Source organism: Leopardus geoffroyi, chromosome D4 (assembly GCF_018350155.1).
Source record: "Leopardus geoffroyi isolate Oge1 chromosome D4, O.geoffroyi_Oge1_pat1.0, whole genome shotgun sequence".
Classification (NCBI taxonomy): Eukaryota; Metazoa; Chordata; class Mammalia; order Carnivora; family Felidae; genus Leopardus; species Leopardus geoffroyi.
The window spans coordinates 51,450,423-51,473,768 of NC_059342.1; the positions used below are offsets into that span (position 1 = coordinate 51,450,423).

Consider the following 23,346-nt stretch of genomic DNA (forward strand, 5'->3'; position numbering starts at 1 on the left):
GGAACATCAGGCTAAGAGGTTAAAATTAGTAGATACTTAATGTAACCTGAAATTAATGAGTTGTAAATTGAAACTCTTTCTGTCCTTTTTATTTATTTAAAAAAAAATTTTTTTTAACATTTATTTATTTTTGAGACAGAGAGGGAGCATGAACAGGGGAGGGTCAGAGAAAGAAAGAGGGAGAGACAGAATCTGAAACAGGCTCCAGGCTCTAAGCCATCAGCACAGAGGCCGACGCGGGGCTCGAACCCACGGACTGCGAGATCATGACCTGAGCCGAAGTCGGCCACTTAACCGACTGAGCCACCCAGGCGCCCCAGTCTTTCTGTCCTTTTTAAATAGACCATAAAGATATTTGAAATAATCTTTTTTTTTTTTTAAGTCATCTATACACCCAGTGGAAGGCTTGAACCCACAACCCTGAGATCAAGAGTTGCATGCTCCACCAATTGAGCCAGCCGGGTAGATATTTGAAATAATGCTAAGGTTAAAATTTTTCCAAAGGACAAAAGATTCTAAAATTCACTCAAAATAACCTTTTGAATTCAGATGGTAAGATTCGGGAGAAGTGAGTCACAAGGCCTAAAAGTAATGTGTGATGGTACATATGTTGCTTCTCTCAATAACTTTTTTACTTGTTCTTAAAGACAAAAATAAATAAAAATAAAAATACATGTTCAAAGATCCATCAACAATATCAAGAGTACAGATCATGGTGGATAGTTACTTTTCCTTTGTGGACTACAGAGTCTGCCTAATTCAATAATCATTACTACACATACCACAATCCTACAGCCCAATTTTCTGCCTAAACAAGCTCCAACTTGCCTATTTACAATTCACTGGATTTTATTAAAACTCTATTAACAATTGTTCAACTGATTTGACGTCTTGGTCTAAGTAACAAAGTCCACAACAGCCCAGAATTAAGATGTGTTTTGGCCCTGACTTGTAACATTGATCAAGTTGCAACCAAGGAGGTCAGCTTTCATTTTTTCAGGAAATGATTCTGCCTGTATTTTTATCTAAGCCAAAAATGTCAAATTAATCAGGAAGGAAACTTTATAAATGTTGGGAATTATTCTTTGCTTAAATTCAATAAAAAAAATGAAGCCCTATTCCACTAGTGGTATCATAGGTAAATGTTATCAAAAGTGACAACTCTAAAGAAATAGCTGGTGCCTAAATTGTTCATTTTCATTTGAACTACAGGTATATATTTTGACCTCTGCAAATGCTTTATAAACTTAGGATTCATGATATTTCATTCACATGAATGAAATTCTAGTGAATTTGTATTCACTGGATATTTACAGATCACTGGCAATGTGTCAGGCACTATGTAGAATATAAGATGATAATAATGAGTATATTAATAAAAAATAATTTTTCATGTTACTCTTTGCCAGAAAATTCTAAGAATTTCTCATGTATTTATCATTAACTTTCCTTAAAAATGTTATGATATTTGGAAACTTTTATTACCTCTGTTTTACAGATGAAAATACAAATGCAAAGTAATTTGCTCAATGATACATAGCTTTAAAAGTATGGAAGCTGTAATTTTGAACCACATTAATTGTTTCTAAAGTCATTCTATGGTAAAAGATGAATAATGATGAATTACACTGGAGCATGACAAATAAATGTCTTGAGAGCACACAAAAAAATCATCTTGACATCTAGCAATCGGGAAAGCCATCAGGGAGGTAACATAGGCAAAGTGTCTGGATAGCTTTATGCCTTTGAGGTGGCTGGTCCACTCCCACATACATGGTTAGCAGGCACCATGCCATCAGGATAAGTTCTTGACATCCTGTCTGTAGGTATGAGCACCAAATCTTGAGCAACTCTCTCAACTCTCCTGACCCAGTTCCATATGTCCTTTGCTCCCTGTCTCTTGTTAGTATATTGACAGAAGACTTTCACTCATCATATTGAATATTGCTGGCCATTTCTCCTCCACTAACAATTTTGTCTTTCAGCTTGAGTTTGACACCCACAGGTTCCTTGGTACAGTTTTGTCTAGAGTCATTTGGACTCTGCTGCAGTGAAGCACCAACCTCATCCCTGTGCAACTCTTAGGCTGGGACAGTCTTCTTCCCAGTTAATCTCTTGGACAAGAAAGTAGACATGGAGTCCTCTTAATTTTTCATTGTTAGTTTTTCTAATTTTGACAAAGCTACTTTGAGTGCAAACCCAGATTTCTAAAATAAGAACAAGTGCAGTCATAAAATTTACCATCTCTTAAAGAACAATGTTTTTTTATAGTTCACTGTACAACATTTGCTCAAAACAGAAGTGAATCAATAGTATTTTATTGGTCTCTTTCATGCTAACTCTTTGTTAATGGCACACTAAATCTTGTTACTTTGTTGAACTTCATTGCAGAGACCCTATAACATGTATTGGGATATCCAGGGCCCAAAGTTTGGGGTTAAGGAGTCTGATTGTGGAGGAAGGTCAAGTACAAAAAGGATGGGAGATAATTCTTGGATCTACTTTCCACTACTTCTGGTTTTACACAAAAGATGCTTAGTTTTGTTCATTCAAGTCATACAGTAGCCTAACCAAGAAATCTGCATTCCCAAATACATTATTACCATGCCGCTCCCCATTCATTTTCAGGTGTAGGGGAAAGCAAAGTAAATGCGATAAAATGAATGATGAAATTAAAAAAAAAAATCATTGAGCCTGTAAAGCTTGTGGTTTTACCTATAATTGTTTTCCATTTCTTCCTTATCCATTTTGAACTGGCATTTTTTCCTCTAGAAAGCTGAGGAAGGCTTCTTTTCAATGACTTTAGCTATTTTCCTCTCTCCATTTGCCAAATCTAAGTATACTAAAGGAATTTCATACTTAATGATTAGAATTGATCACTAAATTTGCTAGCTCTGAAAACATAATCTATTTTATATGTCAAAAACTTTATTTTTCTTCACAATCCCAGCCTAATGGGAAAACAAAACGAAGAGAATAGTCTAAAACAAAAAAAATCAAAGCAGTTCAATGGAACTATTATTTACCAAACACAAAACCACCAAACACATCAATAATATGCCTCTTACCCTTTAGGCATCACCTTCCAAAATATACTTATAATTTTCATGCATTTATTCATTTAACAAACGTTCCCCCCCCCCCAAACCAACTATAAACCAAACATTGTGCTAAGTACAGAGCATATGGAGATGAAAAAGACATAGCTTTTGTCTACAAGGAGCTTCTAAACAAGAAAAAGAAACCAAGTACTCACAATATAGTGGATCCAACGAACTTGTTTTCTGGAGCCTGACTGCTTGTGTATAACTCTTGGTTTTGTTACTTACTAGCTCTCTCAACCTCAGCTTCCTCGGTGAAGAAAGAAAGATATAGAAGTGTTCTCATCCCATGTGTTTGTTGTTAAGATTAAATGAAATAAGGTGCACATGCTTCGAGCATTAACTATCTCACAGGGATCAAGAATTAATTATTATTGTGAACAATTACTACTTCACAATACTAAAACACTCTCACATGCACTCACAAAGGTTTAGAAGCCATGGGGCATTCAAATACAGCGGTTCAAAGGAGAGATGATTTATTTTTATTTGGTGTTAGAAGGATGCTCAGGAAGACTTTAGGGCATTTGTGGCAGACAGTAAAGAAAGAATGTGATTATAATTTATTGAGATGAAGCAGGACACAGGAGATGGATTTGTTTTTAATTTTATTTTGAGAATGGAATAAGTGTTGCTTTCCAGAACTGTAGAATTTGACCCCCCCCCAAATATCTAATGGGGTTTTCTCTAATCAATGGTATTAGCAATTTTTTTCTTTCTTTCTTTTTTTTTTCTTTCCCAAATTCTAAACTTGGGTTCTTCTATCTGGTGGAAAAACAAATGGGCTTTTAGGTTCTATCAAGTCCTGTCTAAATTAAGAATAACTACTACTACTTCTTCTGCTACTAGTCTGTGCTAGTTTATTTACCTACTTGGATGTGACTCTTTTGGGGTATCTACTGAACACCAAAGATGGTCAATGATTTCTAATTGATTATGGTGAGAGAAAAGTCTGTTGTAGCTCATCCCATTATGGCTAAAGCAGAAATTGTTCAAATTGGCATCTGATGGATTTAAAAATGTCCCAGGTGACTCTAATAGAAAGCCAAGTTTGCAAACAATTAGTTTAGGCATAGTAGTCATCTCCTTCCCTATGCATTTGGAAAGTTCTTCATAGGAGTAAGGAGGTGGTTTTTCTAGCCAGTTTAAGTGATTATATGAATGGTTGGAGCCAAGACCTAAAGATTTCTGGGACTTAAATTGCACTAAAGTAAAGCAACAGGAATATACATGCTCTACACTTGGACAATATAAATAAACAAAACTGTCAGTTCCATCTGCACACAGTGGGAAATGTTCTCACAAACGACATTAGAATAACCATGTGTGGTTTTGCCACCCAGTATTCCTTCAGACGTCTTATCCTTGAGACATACCTTATCCCATTTAAAAATGAACCACAAGAAAAAAAAAAGTTAGAGAGGGAGGGAGGCAAACCATAAGAGACTCTCAAAAACTGAGAATAAACTGAGGGTTGATGGGGGGTGGGAGGGAGGGAAAGGTGGGTGATGGGCATTGAGGAGGGAACCTGTTGGGATGAGCACTGGATGTTGTATAGAAACCCAATTTAACAATAAATTTCATATTAAATAAATAAAGAAAGAAATAAATAAAATTAATATATAATGCAAGATATAAAATAATGTATAAATAAATAAATAAATATGAACCATATATCTGCATCTATGAGTTCAATTCTTTCAAGCTTTTAACAGGCAAACAAAATACCCTGTCCAAACAAAACAAAACAAAAAATAACAAACTTCTATGATTCATATATGCACTAACATTTTGTAATCATGTCTTAAAGGATATGAAGAGCTTTATCATTTTCCTTATTATTATTTTTTTAAGTAGTCTACATGCCCAGCATGCAGCCCAATGTAGGGCTTGAACTCACGACCCTGAGACCAAGACCTGAGCTGAGATCAAGAGTTGGAGGCTTAACCGACTGGGGCACCCAAGTGCCCCCCACTTTTGATTTGTATATTTTGAAAATTTAACTCATTCTTCCATAGAGTTGAGGCAGCAGCACACAGAACAAAAAAATACCAGATCAGCCATTACCCATACACTAATTTTTTTTGGCTAACATTGGAATATTCTTTAAAATAAGTAGAGTTGGTGAGAGACAGTAAAGGGCAATTTTTTTGTAGAAAAGATTTATTTTCATTGTATTTGAAATATAGTAGTCCAGAAGCCAAAATGAAGCTTTTAGAAATGAAGACTTACTGGGGAAAAAAAAAACCAGAAGAAAATATATTTAATAATAACATACAATAAGTATAGGGGTTCTAACTTATTGATTCTTTCAAAATTATTCATTATTTTATCCATTCACAATTTATTAATCAACTGCCTATTGTGTCTAGGCACCATTCTAGATTCTGATTCTAGATTGTGATAATGTAGCAATGAATAAAATAGACAAAATCCCTGTCTTTATGGGGCTTGCAATTTATTAGGGGGACAGACATGAGGCAAATAAATAAATATATGTAATATATAGTTAAGGACATAGACTATACAATATGGAAGCCACAACTGAAAGATGAAATGGCAGCTGGAAGGGAGAGTGAGGTAAAAAATGAGTTATCTGCTTTGTTTTGTTTATTTACCAAGTGAGAGAAATCATAGCATGAACTTTGCTCTGGAATTCTTTCTGTCTGGATTGTTTTTTTTCCCCCGAACACAAATCTAATTTTCTTATATGCTTTGCTCAAATGTCATCTTTTCAGTGAGGACTTTACTGGTCATCTTATTTAAGATTGTACCCCTCTCCACCTATCAGCACTCCCTATCTGATCTATATCTTCTATATTTTCATTACTGCTTTTGGTTATTATCTGCCTTGGCCTCATAACAATGCAAACTCCATGAGGGCAAGAATTACTTTCTATTATGTTCACTGCTGAATCCCCAGCGATTTCAACAGTTCCAGACATATACCTGGTATTAAATACATACATCTGAATGCATGTTTGAATGAATTAACAAATAAGCAGCCAGCAGAGTGTTTTAACATATAGGCGAGGCACAGAAAGGACATCAGTTGGGGTGAACATAATGAACACTACAATGAACAATGGACAATAATAGTCTCTGCCATCAGTACCCACCTTCTAGTGACTGGAAATAAACAGACAATCCTACTCCAATGTGATGAGAGTTCTGGGTGTTCTGGAAACACAGGAATTTCCTCCTCTGCTGTGAAATGAAGACAAGCTAATTGAGATGGGGTAATAGCTAAATGAAGACTTGAATATTAGAGCTACCCAGGTGACGAAAGGCAGAGAGAACAGCATGTGCAAAGTAACTGATGATAAGGGAGAGCTTGCTACCTTCTGGGAACTGTAAATATTTGAGGGTAGCGGAAGTTTAAAGGGTATTTTAGGACACCCTGAACATAAAGGACTTGATGCAGAGGATAAACGAGAGTCACTGAAGGGTTTTACATAGGGAGTCACAAGATTGTATCTGTAATGTTGGAGAGAATGATTGGAATGTGGATACTAGCAATAGTTAACTTGGCATTAGGTGATAGTGGACTCAACCTACATAGTGGCATTAAGGGTGGGAAGAAGCATAGAAAATCTGATGATAGTGCATGCCCTTCCCCAGAACAAAAGAAAGAATTTATAGTTCAAGAAAGAATAATAAATCCATTGATGCCTTCCAGTGGTAAATATGTTATTTGCAAAGTAAGATTAGCTCCTAGAAAAGTTCCATAGCTGAACCTTTCTATCTGTTCTCCTTTAAGTGCCCACAAGTGTGCTTTGCTTCTCTAAGTATCATTGTGCATGCATGGAGCTTCAAGGCTAAACAGCAGAACTGGGGAGGGACCCTGGTTCTGTTGTGTCAACTATCTGAAGCATCAGGATGTAGAAGTATCTTTTGTAGGAGCCAGAAAAGGTATCAGGTGTTAATCTAGGAAAGAAATTGTCTAGAAGGGCAGAAAACAACTTTCTGGACCTTTTTTCCTACTACCTTCACTAAGCCCTTGTTCCTTTCTTTCCCTTGGCTTCACCCAAGAGCGTTGTGTTTTGCCCTTAGCCTGAAGTAAACAGACATTGTATTCTGTTCAACCTCTGATGTTAATTCTGCCTCTTAAGTCACCCTTTCGTCTTCTTCATCTTGCTCATATATCTCACACACATACATGCGTGTGCACACAGACACACACACACACAGACACATACACACATCCTACGTTTTTACTCTGGAAGCTCTACCATAATGCTTGGGGTCTATTCTTCCTGATTTTGCATCTCTGTCATGCAACACAGGTTTTAATCTCAAAAAAATGTTGGAATGAATGCAGGTGTGCTAGATATGAAATGAGAAATAGTGTTTCATATTTATAGGAACACCGACTGAAATACCTGAAGTCGAAAGAAGAAAAAAAAAAACCGAGTAACTGTACCAAGAGGAAGAGAGGAGATGCCAGTATGATAAGTGTGTCTTAGTCCAGTCAGTCTGCCATAACCAGATACCACAGATTGATTGACTTAACTAATAGAAGTTTATTTTCTCATAATTCTGAAGACTGAGAAGTCCAAGATCAAGATGCAGGCTTATTTGGTTCCTGGTAAGGATTCTTTTCCTTGCTCATAGTCAGCTGCCTTCTCACCTCAATGGTGAAGAAAAAGAGAGAACTCTGGTGTCTCTTCCTTTTCTTATAAGGACACAGGCCCTATCGAGTTAGGGCTCAACCTTATGACCTCATTTAACCTTTATCTCCTCCTCATAGGTCCTATTTCTAAATACAGTCACATGGGGGATAGGGCTTCAACACATGAATTTTAGGGAAACACAATTCATTCCATAGCAATATGCCTATTTAGTGAATCTCTGACAGATGTTCACAAACTCAGTGCTTTTATGTTCAAGTGTTTCCCAGCTTTTTTACATCCATTATCAGCTTTTAAAATGTCATGCATTAGGCATGTGGGCAGTGCTCTAGGGACTAGTGGTTTGTTGCACTGCAAGAGTCTGCACAATGACCTACAAAGAGGCTTGCTGTTTAAGCCAGATGACCTACATTTGAAGTCTAGTTTTGACACTCCCACTTCTGGGCAAGTAAAGTTATTTACATTCTCAGTGCTCATCTATAAGATGGAGATAATACATCCTGCCATGTTGTTGTGAAGCCTGAAGGAGTGACATGTATGGAAACATTTGAGGTATGAAAGATGTTCTACAAGTACACGGCCTTTAGACTTCATTCAATCTAGTCACTTGTTTCAGCAACCACCATCAAGATTTCATTTCTTATTGGTAGTGTGCTGATAATTGGCATTTACTGTGTGCCAGACAGTGTTATAAGTCACTTTAAGTTTATGTAGTATCTAAATTAATCTTCACAAACATGAAGTAGCTGTTATTATTACTCTCAAGAAGCAAAGTCAGCTTCTACCGAAATAGAAGAACCTAGTGGCTATTGTTCAGCCTATTCAGAGACAGAAAAAAAGCTAGAATATGTAAGACAAGAAGTCCCTCAATTCTGAGAAACTACTTAAAATTTTTCTTAAGTTTCTTTATTTATTTTGAGAGAGGCAGAGATAATGCAAGTGGGGAGGGGAAGAGAGAGAAAGAGAGAGAAAGAGAAAGAGAGAGAGATAGAGAGAGAGAGAAAGAGAGAGAGAGAGAGAGAGAGAGAGAGAGAGAGAGAGAGAGAATCCCAGGCAGACTCCACACTGTCAGTGCAGAGCCCAGCATGGGACTCAAACCCACAAAACCATGAGATTATGACCTGAGCCGAAATCAAGTCAGATGCGCAACTGAGCCACCTAGGTGTCCCAAGAAACTACTTTTGATTTCATTGAGATTCCTGAGATTATGGAGGAAGGTGGCTGGCATTAACAACCTCTAATGACTGCCCCTACTTCTGAAAGGGGTGGTCTGTTAGTTTCCTATTTCTACTGTAACAAGAAGCAAGACCATCGTCACCACAGTAAACCAAAACCAAGCACAACCTGAAATAGGAGAGAGGGGTGGGGGCAGAGACTATGAGGAAACAAACAACAAGTCTATAAGGAAGTGAATGGAACAAACATGCAGAAAAGAGGCAGAGATTTAGGATGTCCTTCATTAACAAGCTCTTTATTCCTTATTAGATACCTTTCAAACTCTTGCTTCTCGCAACCAGAACAGTTTTAATTAGAAGCATGCTTGAGCAGGGTGGAGGCTGTACCTGAAAAATCCTCCACCTACCCTAAAACCTCATGAAAGCATGGAAAGAGGTTGTTGCAGGCATCACAGAGGATGGGAGGCTTGGAGGGTAAAAGATAAAGAAACTACAGGCATGGACAGAAGTCCTAAAATCCAGGACTGCAGGGTTTTCATACTATCCCCATATGTACTGGAGTTTCCCTACTCAATAATTTGTTGTCATGTTTCTGCTCTCCCAATTCCAACATTGCTGTGACAAAAAAAACAAAACAAAAAAAAAAAAAACAAAAAAACAAAAAAACAACCAAAAACACAGCTCTGGTTCCTGTGAAGCTCTGATGGCTGAACTGCAGTGAAAACAGCATCTACACCATGGCATCAGCTGCCACTGCTATATCTGACGTTACTGAGGATTCACCAGGTACTGTGCTAAGCACTTTCCCTGCATTATCTCACAGAGTTCATACAAGAAGCCTACAAAGCAGAAAGTAGTATTATTTTCATTGTAAACATCTTAACATTGAGGTAATCTTAACCTACATGTTGAATGTTTCTGTGATGAAAATACATTAATCCTTTTAACATAAATCCATAATAAAACTAACACATTTACAGGCAGAAAAAGGAGCTTTGGAGAGAAATTTTAGGGAAGGATAGAGAAAGGAGTTCCAAGGGTTTGCAGTGATGAAAATGCATGGTCTGGCTTCAATTCATTGTCTTTAGGCATGAATTTCTTTAAATTTTTTTTCCCCCTGAAGCTTTCTTCTAGCTCCAACTCCTTTTTTTCAGTCTGACAGAAATGTCTTGCATTTTCATCTTCTACAAATGAATGTTAAGGAAAAGAATACTGGCTGAAATACTGCCTTTTGCCTATGGCCTATAGCTCACATGCATTCATGGACTGCGGAAACAGGGGCTTGGGGCAGATGCCAACTCCTGGAGTCCAGCATATGTCATTCCAAGCTTGAAACTCTTCTCTTTGACTGTGGTTATTAGATTCAGCCTCTAGGTGCTCACCTGTTTTAAACTATTTTTTAAGTTTATTTATTTATTTATTTTGAGAGAGAGAGAGAGAGAGAGAGAGAGAGAGAGAGAGCATGAGCAGAGTAGGGGCAGAAAGAGAGGGAGAGAGAAAATCCCAAGCAGGCTCCATGCTGTGAAGTGCAGGGCCCAACATGGGGCTCGAACTCATGAACTGTGAGATCATAACCTGACCTGAAACCAAGACTTGGGCACTTAACCAACTGAGCACCCCCAGGTGAAGGCTCTAATTCAGCAGAGGCAGTTTCCCCTTCAAAGATTCTCTTTGATTATAGTTTTAAAGACAGCTTAAAGATTTCAAATGTTTATTTTATATATGTAAAAATGAGACATGTTAGGATCATTGGAGTTTATCAGTGAATGAAAGTGGGAAACCATGGAGCATCCAATAATACGCTACCGAAATCATTGTTTCACCTGCTTCACATTGCCCACATTCTTCCTTTCCATTCTGGAAAGATGTGGAAGATCACTCTCCTTAAAATGCATTTATATATGCTATTTTCTCTTATATGGCAGGACCATACTGTGAGGCAGACAGCTGAACTCTAGGGGAGTGGAAAATTGGAAAGTGAGATATAACAGGAGAAAAAAATTAAAAAAAAATATATTCTTCTTGTTGAGGCTTAAAAAGATATCACCAACTTTCTGGCTTGTACATGGAAGCCAGGAGACCATAACACGAACAACCCATCCACTGCCAGGAAAAGAAGGTACATTTTGAAGAGAGATGCAGAGGGGATAGGACCATCTGTGAACCACCAGTCCAATCTAGAAATGCCATACAATGCAAGTACTTTGACATACAGGCCTTTTAACGACAGAATGATTATTAGGGTGTTTCAGTTTTGGGGTGTCTGGGTGGCTCAGTCAGTAGGAGGCTGACACTTGATTTCAGCTCAGGTCATGATCTCAGGGTCATGGGATCGGTACTGACACTGAAGCCTGCTTGGGATTCTCAGTCTCTCTCTCTCTCTCTCCCTCTCTCTCCCTCTCTTACTCTCTCTCTTTCAAAATAATACATAAACTTAAAAAAATAATGTTTCAGTTTTACTCTGTGTATAACTAGTGAGGAAATAGTTTTCATTGATTTATTTAGTCTAGTATGTATATATTAAGAATCTCCTGTATACTGTGCCTGGTGTGTTTTATCTTGTTTAGCCACTAGTAATTTCCTTTATCTTTAGGGAGTATAAATTATTCACTTAAAGTCAGAAAATCTTAACTTCTTTATCCACCTACTTTTTCAATGGCTAAAATCCAGGGCTAGTATAAAAGTTAGCTGGTTTCTACAAACTCTGCTTAAAGATTTTACTAATCCTTTATAGTCTAGCAAGCTAAGGGAAATCATATCCAAATTAAAGAAATATATAATGTAAAAAGTTGACATTTTTTTGTTTAAAATAAAGACAATAAAATAAATATTTGCTAAGGTATTGGTGTGGATGCACTAATCAAGGGCTTACCAAGGCTAACTTTTTATAGACAAACAGAACAATTAAAAAATGCATATACCATGTTTCTGTTAAGTTATTCCAAGGGCCATTTTCTTGGTAGAGGATTTGGATTAATTAGGGTGACAGCTGCTTGGTGTGAGCTACAACATTTCTAAAATGAGAACCCACTCAGAATTATGAGCCTTCATCCCTGCATTAATTGTAAACGTGCAAAAAAAGAAATGTTCCATTCTTAAAGATGGAGAAGTAGACCGAAATCAACACATAATAGGTCAGAATAGCACTATGCGAAATGACTTGCTTTCAGGTTACAAAATGCCACTCGTTCATGAGACTTTATACATGCCATTCCTTCTTTGTCCCACATCTCTTGCTCTGTTTCTCTTTCCATCACACACACACACACACACACACACACACACACACGCACACACACGCACACACACACATACACACACTCTACATAAACATATGCACTTTTTCAAACTATCACACAACTGTCTCATTTCAGTTTAAATGTAACCTCATACAGGGAGATGACTCTGATTTAAGTCTATTATTATGTGCTTCTCTTAGTTTCTCTCACTGCATCCTACACTTCCATCACAACACATGCCATACTGTAGATGACTGCCTGAACACATGTTTGTATCTTCCAATATACCATACATTCTGATGAAGTAGGAACCATATCTACACATACTTAGTCCATCTCTGATTCATAAAAGAAACTCACAAACTGGCTATGAAGTTAGTGCTTCAATGAAGAAATGTTAAAGAATGACTTGTAAGTTATAATGAAGTTTATTGAATGGATGAACATATTTAGTGACACAATGTGTCAGTCGGTTGAGGTGAGAGGAGGGTAGGTTGATCAATGACAAAATGAGAAAAATAACAGTCCACAGAGGCAAAGAGCCCTTCCAAACTGTCTCTAGGAGAAGGGGCACCCTCAGCAAAGCTTCATCCTTCTGGTTCTGCCAGTGGATGTGTGTTCATCATTGAAATGAGTGAGTTAAACTTCCTAAACCTGTTATCACTGGACATTTGAATCATATAACAAACTCTTGTGGATCTGGTTCCAGGTGCTCCAAAGCAAACTTATGCTTATAAATCAACTATAAGGTGTTATGATGAGAGATTATTCTATGAGAGAGAGAGAGAGACAGAGGGAGAGAACCTTACTCTTATGCTCTAGGCACTTATGAATCAGATTCCTGGGCCTGCAGAACAGAGATCAAGACCCTAGACTAGGGAAAATTCATGAAAGTAATGCCTGTAATGGCCAGTCCATATGTCTGACCAACTGGGAATTTTGACAAAGCAATTCTGTCTGGTCACGTCATTCAAACTTCTATATTAAAAGCTAAGCAAAGCAGAAGCCCTCCAAACAGTAGCCTTTGAAATAGAAAAACAAATAGAAACCCATTAATTTGCTAATTGCTCTATATATCCTGTTATTGTTAGCAATTTAAAAGGTTTTATTGAGCATAGAGTATGCCTAATTCTTAATTATGCCACAAGGAATATAGATGATGTGTTAAGTAATGTTTTTAAAATTCAGGATTTATTAAAATTTTTTTTAACGTTTATTTATTATTGAGAGACAGAGAGAGACAGAGAGTGAGCAGGGGAGGGGCAGAGAGAGGGGGAGACACAGAATCTGAAGCAGGCTCCAGGCTCTGAGCTGTCAGCACAGACCCCCACACAGGGTTCGAACTCACAAACTGTGAGATCATGACCTAAGCCAAAGTCGGATGCTTAACCAACTGAGCCACTGAGGCACCCCGAAGTCAGGATTTATTTTATGGAAAAAATTGTCATGCAATCTGAATTAACTTATGTCAAATTACACTATTATTTGGTCAGATGGAAATTGTTAATCCTTAAAGTCCTTATACAACTATATAAAAAAAGAACATTTAAAAATTAAATGCAGGGGTGTTTGGATGGCTCAGTCAGTTGAGCGTCAACTCTTGATTTCAGCTCATGTCATGATCTGAGGGTCATGGTATTGAACCCCACCTTGGGCTCTGCTTGGGATATTCTCTCTCTTTCTCTCTTTCTCCCTCTCCCTCTGCCCTTCTCCCCCACTTGCCCTATATCTCTTTCAAAAATAAATAAAATAAAATAAAATAAATTATTAAAAAGTAAATGCACATAAGACTGAAAATTCAATTAAATTCAAATTAACAAAATAAAGGACAATTAATGATATTACTATTTTGAAAGGAAAACCACTATTTGTAACAAAAACACTAAAACATGGAATTCATTGCTAAGGAAGTCTTTTTTTTCTTTTTCACATGTGTATACTGTCTGGTTTATGTAATGTTAGCTCAGGGAGAAAGAGAGACAATGAGAATCAGGGGCAGGGGGAAGACAGAGATGCCTTGTCTATTTTGTTAATCACTCTATCCTTGATGTAAGATGCCTGCACATGGTAAGTGCTTGATAAAAACTTGTACATTTAATAAAACATAAATTTTCTGACTGCTTTTCATTATTTAAAATTCTGTGTAGCCATTGCTCATGCAGTGGCATTGTTTTGCATTTACTTAGTGGTAAAGCTTCATTTTCCTATTCAGTAACTTTCTGTCCTTTATTCATTAGTCTGGAGCAATAAGATTATTATTATTTGGTATTATTGTAAATTCAAACATGGTCAAACATGGTCCTTTATTCATTAGTCTGGAGCAATAAAATTATTATTATTTGGTATTATTGTAAGTTCAAACATGGTCAAACATGGTCAAACAAGCAACAAGGCTATTATAATGTGGTCATCAAGATCCAATCATACATATATTCTTATTTTCAAACCATAGGGCAAAACTATAACCAGAGTTCTGGATTGGACCTTGGAACAGAAAAGAACATTAATGAAAAAACTGGTGAAAGACAGGCCAGAGTTTAGTCAATAGTAATGAACCAGCATTTGCTCTTAGTTTTGGCTAATGTGCCATAGCAACATATGAAAATAACATTAGGGGAGACTCAGGAAATCTCTATAATATCTTTGCAATGTTTTGGCAAAGATACATGTACCTCAATATCTTAAAACTTGTTTTTTTTTTTAAAGTAAAGACAAAATTTAAAAAAATTCTCTTTGGTATTCTCCAGTGTCCCCAGAGTTTTATGTCAATTCTAGAAATACTGTGCAAATCATGGTTCTTTCACAAAGCTATCTATAATCCAGTTGAGACAAAGGAGATACAAACTAATCTGAGAACAGCTAAGTGATATTGAATAGAAGTACAGTAAGATACCAGAGAAAAAGGGATGTGGGTATATAAACTATGGTCATCAGATAAGACTTCATGGACCTCTTGAGGTGGAAACTGATTTTGTTGATATATACACGCTTCAGATAGGTAGGGGGCAGAGAAAATATTCCAGGAAGGGGAACAGGATGAGGGAGAGTATGGAAGAAGACATGATGACAGTGGATGAAAGAACTAAAACTGGACAGGAAGTAAGGATTAGAAAAGAATGAGATGTAAGATTAGATAAGGTAGCTGAGGTTTGACAGTGGTGGGCTATGAAGCTGAGATGGTTGATTAGCCCTGAAGAGGAGTAAATTACATCTGACTGCGCTTTGAGATCCATGAGGGCAGCAAATGAGTCTTACTCATCTCTTTGTGCTCAGAAACCAGCACAGAACTAGATGCAAAGAGTATTTCTTAATGTGGGGCAAATAATTTTGCACATACATCTTTGCATACATTTTCATTATAAATTGAGATCACTTCCTAGAAGTAGGATTTCCTGGATATATATAATCACTAATACCTATTGGCAGGTGGCTTTCTATTGTGTAAGGTGACTATCTGGCCACACCCGCATCAGTGAATGTATTGAAAAGAATTCAATTCACTCTACGCATTCCATGTATAGCAGGTTTTAACATAGGGAACTTGAGGCTTACATAACATTGGAAGGTCCCAGAAAGCAAATTTGACTGTCATCCAAAATCTCAACCTACAGCAATACCGTCTGTGGCTCTCAGTAGGTCACCTAGAAGCTTCTTTGAGCCTCAATAACCTCTGATGACACCCACAAACTATTTCAGTCTGCAGCCTAATGCAGATGATCTTCAAGAGGCTAACCCTGAGACCACTTCAAAGTCTACACCTGCCTTGTGTCTAACTGTAACTGCCTCCAGAGAAAATTGTCCCCTGTTTCTTTTCCTCCTTCCAAAGCTCTCCCAAATTCCTCTCCTTGGCAGACCGGGACATGGAGCCACAGGAGAGGGAGGTTCTTAGAAATATAGTTTTAACCTCTCCATGATTCAGACAATCCAATACAACATCTTCAATGAAACACTGGTAACCTAATGAATGGATGTCATTATTGTAGAAATTTTATTACCACTCATGTAATATAAATGATATATCAAATATTTAAAAATCTGCTTTATAATGTAATGACTATGAGATAAGATCCTAGTTCAGGGACAGTCTCACTTCTGGACCATAAGTGGTAAGTCATTAGGGCAAACACTGAATTAGTTATGGTTAGTCTAAGGAGGGTTCCAGATTTAGTTCACTCTTATTAAGGTGTTTATTTCTAGATCCTCTCCATCTTAGACACTTGATCTGTAGATGACCTGTATTATCTCCAATAACTCTAAGCTATACTGGATGAAGCTTCTGGTCTGGTCTCAGCCTCGGTTCCAGTTCTGATAGCGAAGGTTAAGGGGCCAAAATGCCTGTGAATATATTGATATCACATCCTCAGTATGAAGACAAACATCTTAAGGGCAGGAATGACACAACCTTCACTCTTACCTGTCTTCTAAAGTGAGAGAGAGAGGCGGGGCGTGGGGGAGAGCGAGCTATGTGTCACTTTCTGGTTGAAAATATTTTTCCATGGCATCTCCTAGTATTAGAGATAAAACTCTAACTCTTCAGTATTGCATTCAAAAATCTTCACATCTAACCTTCAAACCTGTCTTTTAAACTCATCTCCTACTAGCTCGTCATGTGCCTTCTGCAGTCCAGTCACAAGAGACTCCTTTGTTGTGCTTCTGTATGGATGCCCTCCTAAGATGTTCTTACCTGGAAGATTTTCTCCTCCAAAAAAATTCCATCACAGCTTTCAGAGAAATCTCAATATACCAGCCTCCTTGAAACTTCCCCCCAAAATAACCTCTTTTCCCTAAATTAATTGTGACCCTTATTTCTACAGCACCACAGAACTTTGTCTATTTATCTATAGTAGCGGTTTTCATAACAAATTTAAATTGTTTAGATAAGATGCATATCTTATCTATTAGATAGCTATATCATTAAGGGTGAAATAACCTACATTTTACTCTTAGGATTTCTATCACCAAGTAGATTATGCTCAATAAAGGTTTAATTGCCTGAATTTAATAAAATGGCTGACATTTGTATAATACTTCAGAGTTTACAAAATGCTTTTGCATGCATTCTTCCAATTAATTCTTACAACAACCCAATGAGGCAGATATTTTTATTATTTCTATATTGCAGATAAGGAAATTAAAGCTCAGGAATATTTAGGATCTGTTCAGCACACCAAAGACACCACAAATGCTTCCTGATTGATGGCTTAATGTAGACAAGTGCTCACTGCTGTCTGTGCTTTTATAGGAAACAAAAACACAGGCAGTCTTCATTCTTGAGCTTGGTGTCAGTGGCCTGTGCTTCACATATGCTATTCCATCATTAAAAACACAATAATCACATTTTCAATCTTTCCTTACAACTCCACACACAAATATGAGTCAAGATATGGTTCTGGCCTCATCTTTCTTACCTTTCTTGTAAAAGTAGCACCATAATACTCACTTGCCAAGCCTTCTGAATCTAATATAATTAGGTAGCATTTGCAAAGTCCTAAGCATCCCTTAAAATTTAGGAGTTGTATAAATGCAAATGTTATTATGGAAAGGTAGAGATGGCACTACCAAATGTACATTTCTTATTTCAACATGAAGGATTCCTTCTGTTATCTTCTGATAATATTTTACCACTGTGCTGTGTATTTAGATACAATTAGAGACAACTTCATAAAGGATGGGGATTTGAGTACACATATGAACAGAAACAGGACAGAAAACTTGGGGTATAACTAGCTTGTTGCAATAGGGCTTACAAAAAGTTCTGAATCAGAACTGGCCAAATTTCTAAAAGATTTTTCACTCTATATCCCAGTCACTTCCAGGGCTTCTAGGGAATTAATTTATTCCTTCTAGTTGTCTAATGTCAGATGCTTCAGGAACTTCTGGGTTAACATGTATATGTTCAAATCCCCAACCCATTGCTAACTTCTATGCACCTTTCTGAGCCCTAGCATCTTTCTTTGTTAAGTGGAAATAAAAGAAGTAGGTACCTGTCTCATAGGATTCTTTTGTAGATTACACGTAATGATGAACGTAAACCTTGGCTTAATGCTTGAAACATATTAAATGTCAAAAAATATTATGATTTACAGTGGTGGCAATAAAATAAGAGAAGCAATAAAAAGAATGGCTTCAGAATTCTAAGGGACCAGGTGTCCTTTTGGGCATTTCAACACATTCTTTTTTTTTTTTTTTTTAATTTTTTTTTTCAACGTTTATTTATTTTTGGGACAGAGAGAGACAGAGCATGAACGGGGGAGGGGCAGAGAGAGAGGGAGACACAGAATCGGAAACAGGCTCCAGGCTCTGAGCCATCAGCCCAGAGCCTGACGCGGGGCTCGAACTCACGGACCGCGAGATCGTGACCTGGCTGAAGTCGGACGCTTAACCGACTGCGCCACCCAGGCGCCCCTCAACACATTCTTAAAAGAACTTTCTGAGGTAATTTTCAGCAGCATCCCCATTTTACAGGCCAGGAAACTCCAGCCCAAATCGTGGGTGATTTGGAGGTCTCAGTATGCACTATCGACACTGCCAATATAAATGGCCTGTGACTTATGATGGTTCGGCTTCATATTTTCACTTTATGATGGTGCAAAAACAATACCATTGAGTAGAAAACACACTTTGAATTTTGATCTTTTCCCAGACTAGTGATATGCTGTAAGATCTTCTCTCATGATGCTGGACAGTGACAGCAGGCCTCGGCTCCCAGGCAGCCACACGATCGCGAGGGTCAACAACTGATATGCTTACAGCCATTCTGTACCCATACAACTATTCTATTTTTCACTTTCAGTACAGTATTCAATAAATTCCATGAGCTATTCAACACTTTAGTTTAAAGTAGGCTTTGTGTTAGATGATTCTGCTCAAATAATGGTATTGTAAGTGTTCTGAGTGCATTTAAGGTAGGCAAATCTAAACTATGATGTTCAGTAGGTTAGCTGTATTAAATGCATGTTTGACTTATGATATTTTCACCTTATGATGAGCTTACTGGGACATAACCCTATCATAAGTCAAGGAAGATCTGTAATTCATTTATTCTACAGCCAACCACTTATTCTTTGCTTTTTCGTTCTTCTTTTTTAAAAGGGGGCATCTGTTTTAGACCTCCCAATCTCCACCAAGTGTTCTGAAGTCATACAAAAAACTATGCAAATTAAGATTCTTCTTCCTTTTACTGCCCTCTGGACAGATCCTGAAGACTTGGGGCCATGAAGCCCACTTGTAAATCATTGCCAACAATCAGCCTTCCATCACTTTATCTCTGCCTTGCTCCCTGAGCTTTAACAGGCTGAAACTGATTGGCACAGTGCTGTCTATCTGCCTGACACTTCAGGGCATAAACCATAGGGTGAAATCAAGCTGCAGACACTAGCAGATCCCGCAGTGTTATGATAAAACTTAAATTACAACTCAGAGAAGATAGTGTATACGTTATATTAAAATGTCTGGGCTCTTAGTCTTGCTCTTAAATAGCAAGAGGAAACTTGAAACCACAGCTTACAGTCTCATTGAACTTGTAGGATTAAATATTGCATATGAATGGAATACACATTCAAAATATATAGCAAAATGGCAATAGATACTTCTGCAAAAACTTGCTAAATATTAATATGGATAAAGGCTCTCAGTTAATTTACACACCAGAGGTGTTTTGATTTTAAAGTACTACAAGCATTAATATTCATTACAGAAATAAGATTTGATAAGCAAAGAAGGAACATGCACAAAGCGTTGGTGATAACAGGAAATTATCTTCTCAATGTTTAGAGAACACTTTGCTCTCCATCCTCACAAGTTAGAGTTGACACTGAAAGTTATGTTCCCTCTAGACTGTGGGTTTTCTTCTATAAATGTGCTCTTTTCATAGCTGGATTCTTGTGTTTTTATTCTAGTGATGACAATATAATTGATTCTAGTCAAATGCATATTATGGATGTTATTATTGATAGCTGGAGGGTTTCCAATCCAAGAAACTTTCCAGTGGGAAAGAGGAGTCAAGTGAATAATCTAGTGCAGCAAAATTACTTCTATTAGTTTCTTTCTAAGTTGGAAATGATACATACTCCACTTTCAATTTTTCTGAATCCATGCTCCATTGAGCTATATCGGTTTTCACCTTTAACATCAGCCAAATAGATTTGAAAGGAGATGAATTGAGATTCAAAGGATTATATAGTTTTTGAAGGTATAATAGAGCCAACTAAAATGAATTGTAGTTAGAGAGGGAGGGAGCCAAACCATAAGAGACTCTTAAAAACTGAGAATAAACTGAGGGTTGATGGGGAATGGGAGGGAGGGGAAAGTGGGTGATGGGCATTGAGGAGGGCACCTGGTGGGATGAGCACTGGGTGTTGTATGTAAACCAATTTGACAATAAATTTCATATAAAAAATAAAATAAAATGAATTGAGTAGCAGCTTGGAGTAAATGTTAATTTTTTTAAATAAATGGAATTGGTGTCTATTAGAACCACTTATTTAAAGGTCTTCTCATATTTTATTAGAAACCGATACTTGAAAAGATTTATAGCATGGCCAATAGATTCTCTTAGAGCTGGACCACTGTGTGTATGTGTGGAAGCATTCTGTTTTAACTCATTTTTTTTAATGTCATAAAATGGATATATAGGATTTCCCCTTAATTACTTACAGAAATATACAGAATCCCAGGCTTATGATTACTTATTCACTTTGCTTTCTTTCTTACTTTTTTCCTCACTGGGAAAAACATGGTTTCTAAGAGTGCCAATTAGACAGGAATTTGTGGCTAGAACTCTTTGGTATATTAAATGAGGAAGAAAAAAAAAAAGAACCAACTCCTAAATTAAATGCTTGAAGTGAATCATCTATTCTCTTCTTTAAGTGTATTAATATAAGGACAACTTAGGTAATCACAGGTTCAGAAGTCTATAACAGTATTAGCCCTCATATCTGTATTTTCTATCCTGATCATTGATCTGCCACTCACGATGTGACCTTGGGTGAGCAGCAGTCTTCTGGTGCTTCACTGTGGATTAGGGAAGTAAAAGCAGATAACTTTTCTATAAGCCAAAGACAGCTCTTCAAGGTTGGAAAAGCACTGGGAAAACAGGGGAGAGTCTGTTTTATCAGCCACCATTGGGCTGCCTCCATTGCAGGTGCTGACTCACTCAGGTGAACTTTCTTTCAGTTGCTATGCGGTCAGGCATATTGTCAGAGATAAGGAAGGTTCCTGGTGAACTCAGCAATACTTTGCTGGAGCATCTGTCCTATTAATGAGTGTGAAGTTTTGTATTTTTGGATTGTAAATGAAATTTCCACATATCTATTATGCATGTGAGAATAAAGATACACATGTGTGAAAAGCATTTACAAATTCTCCCCTCTGTTTAGTATTTGCATGCTTGCTGCTAGAATCTTTCTTAGCAAAAGGCAGAAAGGCCAGTTCCTTGACGTTGCCTCCCTATTCTGTTTTTTCATCTCCCTTCACTGTGTTCTCCTTCCCATTTCATCTTCTTTTTAGTTTCACTCAGGTATAAAGGATTGTTAACAGCATAAAGGTCAGCTAAACAACATGGTTCAAAAGATAGAATTCAAGCAATAGCTGGAGAGTAGAAGATTTTTGTAGGCAACAGGATGGTTGCCAGTTCCACTTATTCAATAAATATCATTTTTTTTCCTATCCTCTCCCAAGAAAGAGAACTCCAGAAGTATCACCACACACACACACACATTGAAGGATGCACACTATTTGCGGAAGGGATGAATAAACAATAGACTGTTCACTAGTCTAGCCAATGTGGTTATTCAAATTGGAAGCTATATGCCAACGTAGTCTCCTATGCACTTTCATAGAAGCAAAAATCACATGAGAAATGTAGATTGTGTTAATATGTTTGGAAATCTACTGTTTTGATTTTTGTTAGTCTCCATTCAGATGGAGACTCATTTTCCTAACCCTCTGCTGTAGAGACTAAGGTAAGTTGCTACCACTGTCCAGCAGAGATGGATGGATGGGGAGGAAAACAGCAAGCACAGAAAGTCTAGGACTGGGCCTCTTTGGGGCTGTTGCTCTTACTACCAACCAGCACATCCACTGATTTCAGATTATACTTTCTGAGCTGCCTGCAAAAGGCATCAAAATTGCCAATAGTTTGTCAAGCAGAAACATTAAACAAGAAGTTTTCTATGAGCAGGGTTTGGAGGATTAATCAATTCCATTCATTGTTGTTTGAATAATGCCTCATTATTAAACACCTCAGATTTTCTAGGCAAAGGGGATGGTTTAGGCCAGTGGCTCCCTAAGTGTAATCCCCAGACCAGCAGCATCCATATCCACTGAAAAGTTGTTGGAAATGTAAATTCCTAGGCCCTGTTCCAGACCTATTGAATTAGAAATGCCAATGGTGGGGCCAGAAATCTATGTGTTAGTAAGCCCTTCAGATGATCCTGATGTACATTCAAGTTTGAGAACCATGGGCATAGGGAATTTTGTGAAGCCCCGTGAAAAGTTTTCAAACTGACAGCAAGGACCAAACCCTTCTTACAGTTCATTGAAAGTCACAAAACATTAAGGCCTATTCAGATTTCTCTGACAATGTCAGCAGCAGGGCCAATTCTTGTGTCCCAGCATCCAGAATTGTAGGGAATAAGTTTAGGAATTCCCTTAGCTTGCACCAATGGGTTAACAAGGCATAAAGAATCAGAAAGCCATAGGATGTACACACCCAAGTTTGGGTAAACAAGATTAGGTAAATGGGGCAAAGGTCCCAGTATAGGACAAAGATATAGGAATAGGGAATCTCAGGATGAAAACATCAAAGATGAGGTAAACAAGATTAGGTATTCAGGGTGGAAACGCCCCCCCCCCCTCCAAATTTACAATAGCAGAAAGCTGCTTTGGCCAAACAAATTAGGTAAACCGGTAAATAGGGCTATAGACCTCAGCAGGGCGAAGTTGCCCAGAGCACAGCTAATTAGCAAAAGAAAGGTGTCCTGTTGACCCTGAGGTAGCTTGCTCTGTCTTTCTTGTCCCCTAGACCAATTTAAGTAAACAGAGGTGATGCCTCACGTCTGCTATAAACAACCTTCCAACTGGTGCCAGGATTTTTTGTATTAACCCAACACCCTAACACCACATATCTTCAAAATGCCCTTGCCCTCATGCTCATGAGTTAATGTTCATGATTTCATTGTCTTTTTGTGCACACCCATCA

General features: G+C 37.6%; 1 protein-coding gene across 6 annotated transcripts in view; it reads right to left on the reverse strand.

The window, feature by feature from the left end:
* The window catches only part of LINGO2 (leucine rich repeat and Ig domain containing 2), a 1,160,577-nt gene that overhangs the window by 197,015 nt on the left and 940,216 nt on the right, over positions 1–23,346 (reverse strand). The window contains exon 7 of one of the 6 annotated variants that reach the window (XM_045468930.1): positions 6,221–6,308. The exons of the other annotated variants lie outside the window; for them this stretch is intronic. The gene's annotated coding sequence lies outside the window, so the exon portion shown is untranslated. The remainder of the gene's footprint in view (positions 1–6,220; positions 6,309–23,346) is intronic. 6 annotated transcript variants of the gene reach the window in all.